Source organism: Myotis brandtii, unplaced genomic scaffold, assembly GCF_000412655.1.
Source record: "Myotis brandtii unplaced genomic scaffold, ASM41265v1 scaffold18, whole genome shotgun sequence".
Taxonomy (NCBI): Eukaryota; Metazoa; Chordata; class Mammalia; order Chiroptera; family Vespertilionidae; genus Myotis; species Myotis brandtii.
This window is the reverse complement of record NW_005356674.1, coordinates 13,571,725-13,581,373: the sequence shown is the minus strand read 5'-3', so window position 1 is coordinate 13,581,373 and position 9,649 is coordinate 13,571,725. Positions and strand designations below refer to the sequence as shown.

Below are 9,649 nucleotides of genomic sequence, written 5' to 3'. Positions count from 1 at the left end.
GAGTCATGACAACTCTAAAGTGGCAAATCATTCATTCATCTTGAAATCTTTGTTGAGAGTTTGAATGCTGGGGACATATTAGTGACCCAGTCTCTCTGTGACAGCTTGTATTCTAATAGAGGGGGTGGTACATTTGTTCAACTGTGGAATCTACATTGACACATTATAATCATTAAAAGTCCATAGTCTACATGACAATTCACTCTTAGTGTTGTGCCTTCTATGGTTTGGACAAATGTGGGATGACATGTATCCATCATTGTATCATACAGAGATTTTCACTGCCCTAAAAATCCTCTGTGCTCCACCTATTTATCCCTTCCCCCACCCCAACCAGTGGCAACTGATCTTTTTATTGTCTCCATAGTCCTGCCTTTTCCAAAATGTCACATTCTTGAAATCATACAGTATGTAGCCTTTTCATATTGGGTCCTGTCATGTAAGAATATGCCTTTAAGTTTCTTTTATGTTCTTTAATTACTTGATAGCTCATTTCTTTTTAGCACTGAACAATATTCTATTGTGTGGATGTACCGCAGTTTGTTTATTCATTTACCTATTGAAGGACATCCTGGATGCTTCCAAGTTTTGGGTAATTATGGATAAAGCTGCTATAAACAGCTGTGTGCAGGTTTTTGTATGGACATACTAGTACGTTTTCAGATTCTTTGGGAAAATGCCAAGGAATTCAATTGCTCAATTATATGGTAAGAGTATATTTAATTTTGCCAAACTGTCTTCCAAAGTGCTGTATCATTTTGCATTCCCATCAGTAATTAATGAGAGTTCTTGTTGCTCCCCATCCTTGCCAGCATTTGGTGTTGTTAATGTTCTGAATTTCGGCCAGTGTAATAGGTGTGTAGATGTCTGGTTGTTGTTTAAATTTGTATTTCTTTAATGACATAAGGTATGGGGTATCTTTTCATGTGTTTCTTTGCCCTCTGTATATCTTCTTTGGTGAGGTATCTATTCAGGTCTTTGGACCATTTCTTAATCAGGGTGTTTGTTTTCTTATTGCTGATTTTTAAGAGTTCTTTGTATATTTTGAATAACAATCTTTTATCAGATATGTCTTTTGCAAACATTTTCTGCCAGTCTGTGGCTTGTTTTTTCATTCTCTTGACATTGTCTTTGGAAAAGCAGAAGTTTTTTTATTTTAATGAACTCCATCTTATCAATTATTTATTTCATGAATTGTTCTTTTGGTGTTATATCTAAAAGTTTTGGGCATTTCCAAAGTCATTTAGAGTTTCTCCTATGTTATCTTTTAGGACTTTTATAATTTTGCCTCCTACATTTAGGCCTGTGATCCATTTCAAGTTAATTTTTGAGAAGGGTGTAAGGTCTAGGTTAATTTTAATTTTAATTTTAATTTTTGCATGTAGATGTCTAATTGTTCCAGCACCGTTTGTGGAAAGACTATTTTTGCTCTGTTGTATTACCTTTCCTTCTTTGTCAATTGTGAGTGACAATGTTTATGGAGACCTGTCTCTGGACTCTAGTCTATTGAATTTATCTATTTGTCTATTCTTTTGCCAGTATCATACTGTCTTGATTACTGTAGCTTTACAGTAAGTCTTGACATTGGATAGTGTCAGTTCTCAAACTTTGTTCTTATTCTTCAATACTGTATTGGCTATTCTAGGTCTTTTGTTTATCCATACAAACTTTATAATTACTTTGTCTGTATCCCCAAAATAACGTGCTGGGATTACATTGAATCTGTAGATCAACTTGGAAAATCCTGACATGTTGACGGTATTGAGTCTTCTTATCCATGAGCTTGAAATGTATCTTTGCTTATTTAGTTCTTCTTTAATTTTGTTCACATTATTTTTAATATCAGGAATGAGTGCAAGAATGAGTAGGAATTACTAAAGAAAATATCAGAAAAGAACATTTGATGACCTGAATTTATCGAATCTCTTATCATTAATTAATTAAATCCAAAAGTATGGCAAATTCGGTCTGTAGTTTATCCAAACAAACAATTAAAAGCGTTCTGTCATTTGACTTACATGTCTCATGAAAATGCTATTAACATGGTCAGGAAAGCAAAGCAGATGCTTTCCTGTCATCCCCAAAGAAGCTGCCATCATGGATTTGAGCCTATTTCATTTTTATCCCATAAAGTGGAGAATAATATCAAAGACTGCTTTAAACAATTGAGTTTTTCCCAGGTATTTAATTTAGTAAATGAATGCAAAATATTGTTTAAAAAATAAGGAGCTCTCCATCAAATAAATGTCTTTCTCTGGTCATTGAGTGGGGATAAAATTGCATACAGTTTCGAAATGTAAAGTAAAAGCTGGCAATTACATAGTCCAATCCCTTACATTTATTCATGAGGATGGGAGGACCAGGAAATCAATGAGGAGGCCGAGAGAATACAAGTTATTTCATGGCTCAGATCAGATCAGCCTAGCTCCAAATCCAGCATTTGGGGATTTCTGAATGACTTTACTCTCACCTATATTGGGGAAAAATTTCCAAAATTCCAGACAGACATTCTAGAAACTGGATGTTAGAGAAAGGCATTCTAACTTAAGAGTTTAGTTGCAGTTAGGAAGTGCTACCGAAAAAAATATTCAGAAAAAGATTTTTCTAAGAACAGAGTAATTTCCTCCAAAAGACCACCATTAAAGCCTAGAACTCAGAGATCAGTAAAGGAGTCTGTCTCCAGAAGATTTTATTTCTGCACAGCTAATTTCAATCATGTATCTGGGTTTGTGCTCAATCTTTGCCACAGACAGGAGTGTTCCTCCTCTTTCAGAAGCTGTTTCCATCCTGTTCACTGTTCTCTCTCCAGAGCCTACAGCAATGCCAGCCCAGGAGTAGCCAGTTGGTAAATATTGTTACAAATATTTATAAATATTTATTGAGTCAATTAATTTAGAAAGAATTATACTTCAATTAAAAAATTATCACAGCAAATTTGTTTTAAAAGAATCTTTCAAGATAAGATTTTAGCCTTTACCATTTCCCTAAGTTTTTTAAATAGCATCAGTAGATTTTTTTTTTTTTTTACAAAATAACAACAGGTCATTTTCAGTGGCCACTTGCTATGCACCAAGCACTGTGTACAGCATCATTCATCTATTTTTACAGTTTTTCTTCACACATCCCAATCAAGCAGGTGTAATTGTTTTCTCCATGTAATTGAGGCACGGAGAAGCTACGTAACATGCCCAAAATGATTCATAAAGGTACAAACTTAGAGCTCAAATCCTTAGCCAGCCCATTATTGTCAGGAACCACAACAGAGGGCTTTGCTCAAACCTGCATAAATGGAAACTCAGGACTCTCTTGTTTTCTCTGCCAGTTCTAGGTTTGGTTGTTTGCCCTAAATGTATCATTTATGGATGCTCAAAATACGTCTGCAGTTGTGTCTGTAGGAGCGCTGTGACTAATGTTGTATGCAAGGCTGTGTAAACTTTGGATGAGGCAAATTGATTGTAATAGAGAGCTATAATACGTGAAGATAGGAAGTGTCAATAAGACCTATATTGCCCTCAAATTGAGAATCTCATTTAACTAACAAAAGCAAATAAATTCAAAGTTATAACTGTAACTCCAGATAAGACTCATTCAGGAATTTTAGGACCTGGAAATAGTCCATAATCATAAGTGTTATATTATATGTGTTATTGTATCTAGACAAATTAGAATTTATTCCATGAGAATGACTAAGAAGCACTTTATTCCCTTCCTAAACAGAAAGGATATTTTCACAGAATTTTTAAAATCACATTTCCACTTTTGATAAACATAACCAAAAAAAGGTAGTACACTTAACTGACATGTTTGCGGAAGATGTGTCTTAAACCACTAAATTTCTTCTGTGACTGACAGAATTTAACAACATAGTATATTTTTGTATGCTCACGATGAACATGGTTACTACAGTCCAATTAGCAATTATTCAGCTCATCTTAAATCTATTTTTCATACAGCTGAAAATTAATATTTTATTTAAAAATGTTTTGGAATTCTTACCTTCTTTTCCTCACTCACCTTTTTCTCAATGCACTTTAATTCATCGAAATCATTTTTGTATAGGCTTTTAATATGTGGGTTAGTACATAGAAATGATTTGTGGCTGCAAGCAGAACTTATAATTGCTATATAAGGTAAGAGTTGTCTTGAATATTAATTATTTTTAGGATTTTCATATCTATGATACTAATATTTATTCACTCAAATTAGACTTTATTTTATTTGTGATAACTGTAAGAATGAATGTCAGAGCTCTGATAGAATGATTAAGAGATAATATATGACCAACAATTCCACTCCTAAGCATGTGTCCAAGAGATATGAATACATGTACCAAAAAGAATTATTCAAGAATTTTATTGAACGATTTGCTTTATTTGTAATAATCCCAAACTGGAAACAACTGAAATATCCACCAATTGGAAAATAAATAAATAAATTGTAGTACTATATATTTACATGATTGAATATAAAATAGAAATTAAAAATAGGACAACTATCTAATCCACACAGTAATGTGGATTTATCTCAAAAACATTACAATAGTGTGAAAGAAACCAGCTATAAGAGAGAATACATTCTGTGATTCCATTTATATGAAGCGCAATAAAATAAATGATATTAGCAAAGCTAATAAATGATGATAGGATTCAAAATAGTGTTTATTTCTAGAAGAGGAATGTTAATCAACACAGAATACATACAGAGAAACTTTCTGAATTGCTGGAATTTTTCCTATCTTATTCTGTGTGGTGATTACACAACGGCATAAAAATCTAAAAATGTATCAAACTGAATAGTTAGCATTTGTCTATTTACCGTACATAAATTATACTTCAATAAAAAAATTATCACTCTGAACATTGTTTTAAACACACCTTGTTTTACAGCTATGTTGACAGTTGATGCACCTAGGCCTACTTCAGTACTTTAATAGTATCTATCTAAAGAAAAGATGATTTAGGCTCTGATGGAGTTTAGCTTGGCTGATGGGTGTGATGACATAACACTAACTACTGCAACAAATACGCTTTCATATTTCAGTGGCTTACCACAGAAGAAGCTGATTACTCGATCACTGAAGAGTCCAATGTGAATCTTATCATTCTCCTCTGTATGGTGTTTTAGGGACTCAGGTTCCTTCCAGCTTGTGGTTTACTAGTTCCAGCCCAGGGGCCCCAGAATCTTATACCACCAGTTGGAAGACAAGAAGAGAGAAAGAATGCAATTAGGGAATTTTCTAGGTTTCTAGCTGGTGACATGCATGTTTTATTTAAGCCTCATTAGGTCATCCCAGTGTACAGCAGCCCCTGAAGCAAGGAGCGAGGGAGATGTCTCATGACTCCCAGAATGTGTTCACATTTGGTAGCCCAATGACTCCTTCTCCTGCTTAGAGGTAGCATGATGTGCTGCTTAAGAGTCCATCTGCGCCACCATTGTCTGGCCTGAGCTTGAGCAAATCATTTGATAATACCATGTCTTAGCTTCCCCACCTGGAAAATGGAGTATATAATAATACTGCTTCACTTTTTCTTGAGCAAAAATTAAAAAATGTGTGAAGCATTTAGGATAATACCTGATACATAATAAATGTTTAATAAATGTTAGCTGTATTGCCTACTCCTTGTTATAACCAGCCATGCCAGAATGTTTACTACATCTCTAACATGCCCTAGGCTTTTACCATGGCAGGACCATGGGCATGTAGTCAGTACAGCTGCACAGGGCCCATGCTTAGAAGGGCCCTGTGCACCAGGCCTGACACCTAGTTTAATGCTCTGTTTTACTGTCATAAGATTCCTAGTAATTTTATCTTTGAACTTGTGTTTCTGTAAGTGACATCTGATGGGACAATGGAGCATGTGCATGAGCATAGGAAATGCACTCAATTCACACATCCATGGCTGTTCTTCGCTGTTCCATTCATGCATAGCATTCTTGATGCCCCGTGAGCACAGAATTCCAATGGTCCCATGATGTGTGAAAGGTCAGCAACACGGAAACTGAGTGCAACGTAAGCATGTTACATGCTTTCCATTCCAACCAGAACTTGCTCTGAATGCAAAATGAAGGCAACAACCAGAGGAAGACTTTATCATGTCCTCTCTTACTTGTGTTACTTCCCTGTACTAGCTAACCAGTTACTCTGAAAATGATGACACTGAAGGAAAGGGCAACCCATAGCTCCCTTTCCTTTCGGTTCTTCTTTCTCATCATTACAGTAAGTTCAAGATAGAGTGTTGGTAGAATGAGCACATAACAAGAAGCAAAATAAAAACAATTGCGTTAGTTTTGTGCTGATTCCACAGTTCTGATAAGACCAAAACAGACTACAAAATGCATATGCACGTACTGGCTACAAAACAAAAATTATGTAATTTTATTGATTTTGCAAATGCTCTTCCATTTGCATTAAAAACTAGTATTGTATGATGTAAAGATGAACAATAAAATTGATGCTAATAATTTTAAATGTTTATTTTTCTTAGAATGATATTAAACAACAAATAAAATATACCATGACAATTCCAAAGAGAGAATATGGAAGACAGGAGATATCTTTATATTTTGTACCTATAGTGGCATTTTCCCCCTGCCTTTTCGAATAAAAGGCCCCACATTTTCATTTTGCACTGGGCCCTAAAAAAAAGAGAGCCTGCTGTGTCTTTTCCTCTCTGTGACTTCTCCCCAAAATTCCACCCAACCACCTTTTGCATTCCTCATGGGCTATCATGGTCTCCAAGCCAGCAGTCACCTATCCATTTATGTTTACGTTTCTCATTACACCTTCACTCTTAAATTAATTTTGAACATGCCATCTCCCCTAACTGTCTGTCTTTCCTGAAGAGCAGGAACAGATTTGACATTCTTATCTGTCTGGTCATGAACCAGAATCATTGGGACCCTCATAGTCAAAATAAACCTCATGAACTAATGATGAACAGAACGAATCGGAATCTCCAGGACTGGGTCATTTGGCTGCACAGCTAGCTCGAGAAGTAGTTGTTGAATAAATGAAAGACTACTAATGGTTCCAGTCCCTGTTCGGGTCATTCCTTTGTTTCCAACAATCTGGTCAAGTCCGGTCTATTCTTGGACTATTTCAAATGCACCTAGTTCTGTGAAATCTTCCTGATTTTTACCCTCACTTTACACCCACATCTTTAACTTCCTGACCTCCAGTTCCTTAATGTATACTAGTTATCTTTGACACAGAGAAAATTCTAACAGAATTTTACTTCTCTTATTAGACTCTGGTAACATGAGGGCACAGCAGAGTGGGGACTAGGGTAAGGCAAGCGAGGCCTTGGATGTAAAATTCAAGGGGATGTCCAAAATCTCAGTAATCAAGAGAAATTATATTTTAATACAGTATTTTAAAATCAAAATTATTGCAACCATTGTCCCTGATGAACAATATATCAAATTTTTAAATAAAGACTGGTTCGGACCCTGCGCTGGTCTCATTCACTTCAGTCTAATCCCAGCCCTTTTGGATCCTATGTTTTATTCGTCTTCTAACCCAGTTATTGTTGAATGAATGAATGAGTATATGAATCTCTTGAACCGATTCATTAGCTTGAAATGTACAGATCCTGGCAATGGAGATGGACAGCTATGGTGAAATGTGCTCATGGGTCATGAAAACAGCTTGGTTATGTCTTCTGAAATCTACAGGATTAGGACTGCCCTCAATCAGGTCCCCTTAAAATTCTCCTTCATTGTCCCCACTAGTGTTTGGGGGGGGGGGGGGGAATGCATGCTCTATTGGTAACCATTCTTTACCATCATGCAGCCTGTGAGACTGCCCTTCGAGGGCCCATTCAAATGGAATCCTAGCAGTTCATATTGTTTCAATAACGTCACATTAAAATTGTCCTCCCCATTGTTCTCAAACATTATTACAATCACAGTCGCATGAATTGTTTGAGTCATGCCACATTATTTATTTAATGTTTTAATTTACTCTGTACTTCAGAAGTTTCCAGGCAAAATGAGATCAGAAAGGCAAAGCCGTTTGAACAACGGGAAGCAACAGTGTTTGTTATACTTCATTCTCTGTACCGCATTTCCTACTTAAGAAGGAATTTAGCTCCAAGTTATACTCAAGAAGAGAAAAAAATAAAAAGTTCCAGCAGTCTTTCAGGCCTATCATGCACCTTTCTGATGGAAGATTGACATCACCCTTATCTACACACACCACCACCAGCACCTCCACCGTCTGGCCTTATTACAAAACTTGTTTACCCACTCTTGGGCCCCTGCCATGACCAGTCAACTGTTGTGGCCTATCAGGGCCAGGTTGTTTTCTTCAGTGGCCAACGTTTTCACTCACAGTTAGCCACCAGGGGGCCCCCTGTTTGGAAGAAATGGTGAGATTCCAATAAGCTTTCCTCCAAAGGAACCAAAACATCCCGGGGCAGCCGGGGCGCAAAGCTAGGGAACTTCCCCGCAAAGAACAACTCACCAGCCACAAACCTGCAAGTCCTATGGCGCAGCCTTATTACGAGTAAAGAAGAAAACACGGATGTATCGCCAAGGACGGAGGGGAAATAGGATCCCTGGAGTTTCAAGGGAGAGGTCCCTCCTCTGGCCAGAGAGCCTTGGGGTCTTCCACCCGCCTGGGGAAGCTCGCTGAAACTCTGTACATCAGGCGCTTGGAACAGTTTCTAATTTCCTGACAGTGGTAGTTAATGCTGTCTGCAGGGGTGGTGGCTTCTCGCCCCCTTTCCGTGGGATGCGTCCCAAAAGCTGGAATAAAACCCACACCACTGTCTGGCAATCCAGAAAAGTCTCCAAAAAATGATCTATGCATTGTTCAGGCAGTTGAGGTTTCATACAGATCGTCCTAGCTCTCTCACATTTATTATACACATGTACATTGACTCATGAAGTCGGAATTATTTTAATATTACCTACAAGAAAATAATTATACCCTGTCGTCAAAATAGTTTTGTTGCAACTGTGTAGCTTCTGAACCACTACCTTTTCGCTTTGGGGGACTCAGTATTCTTACTGCTTCATTTTCTCCCAATCTGAATCCTTGGCCTTCAGGACTCGGGGGAGGGGGGGGGGCACCTTAGAAATTCCTATTTGCCTGGGCAGAATTTTTCTAGTAGACATTAGTTTTGTCTTCCGGCTTTCTTTGTACATAGCCAGGGCAAAGACACATGAACAGGGTGGCCCTTCTGGAACCTGTGGAGTGCCTCAACCCCGGCACACATCTCCCAGGATATGCCCAGAGCTGGGAAGGAGTGTCTCCCTCCAGGGCAAGCCAGGTCTTCTGCAAACTTCCATTCCCGAGGTGGCCAGGGTAAGAGAACATCAGACGCCGCGCAGGGTGGGAGGCCCCGCGAGGAGCCAGTGCGCCGTGTCTACCCGGCCAGCGCCACAAGTTGTTTGGAGAAAAAAAAAGGGAGGAGCGCGGCCCGGCAGGCAAAATCAAGCCGTACTTCTGGAAGTCACCTCCTCCCCGCCCCCGGTCACTCGTTCCCCATTCCTTCCACTTTGCCTACTGGAGGAATGACGCCCAAACCCGAACGTCCGTGCTCACACAGCCGGGTGGGTGAGCGCGCGGCCACCAAAACCCACCGGGGCGACATCGCCACCCGGGCCAGGGCATCCGGGGTGGGAGGCACCAGGGGGGCTGGGA

The 9,649-nt window shown here is 38.5% G+C and overlaps 1 protein-coding gene and 1 long non-coding RNA gene across 2 annotated transcripts in view; one reads left to right on the top strand and one right to left on the bottom strand.

The window, feature by feature from the left end:
- Positions 1–7,919: 7,919 nt before the first annotated feature.
- LOC106725665 lies at positions 7,920–9,308 on the bottom strand. The gene is made up of 2 exons (XR_001361593.1): positions 8,476–9,308; positions 7,920–8,353 (listed from the first exon to the last, which is right to left on the bottom strand). It is a non-coding gene; the product is annotated as an uncharacterized LOC106725665 (long non-coding RNA).
- Positions 9,309–9,457: 149 nt separating this feature from the next.
- The window catches only part of THRB (thyroid hormone receptor, beta), a 279,375-nt gene continuing 279,183 nt past the window's right edge, over positions 9,458–9,649 (top strand). The window contains exon 1 of the mRNA XM_005863655.2: positions 9,458–9,558. The gene's annotated coding sequence lies outside the window, so the exon portion shown is untranslated. The remainder of the gene's footprint in view (positions 9,559–9,649) is intronic.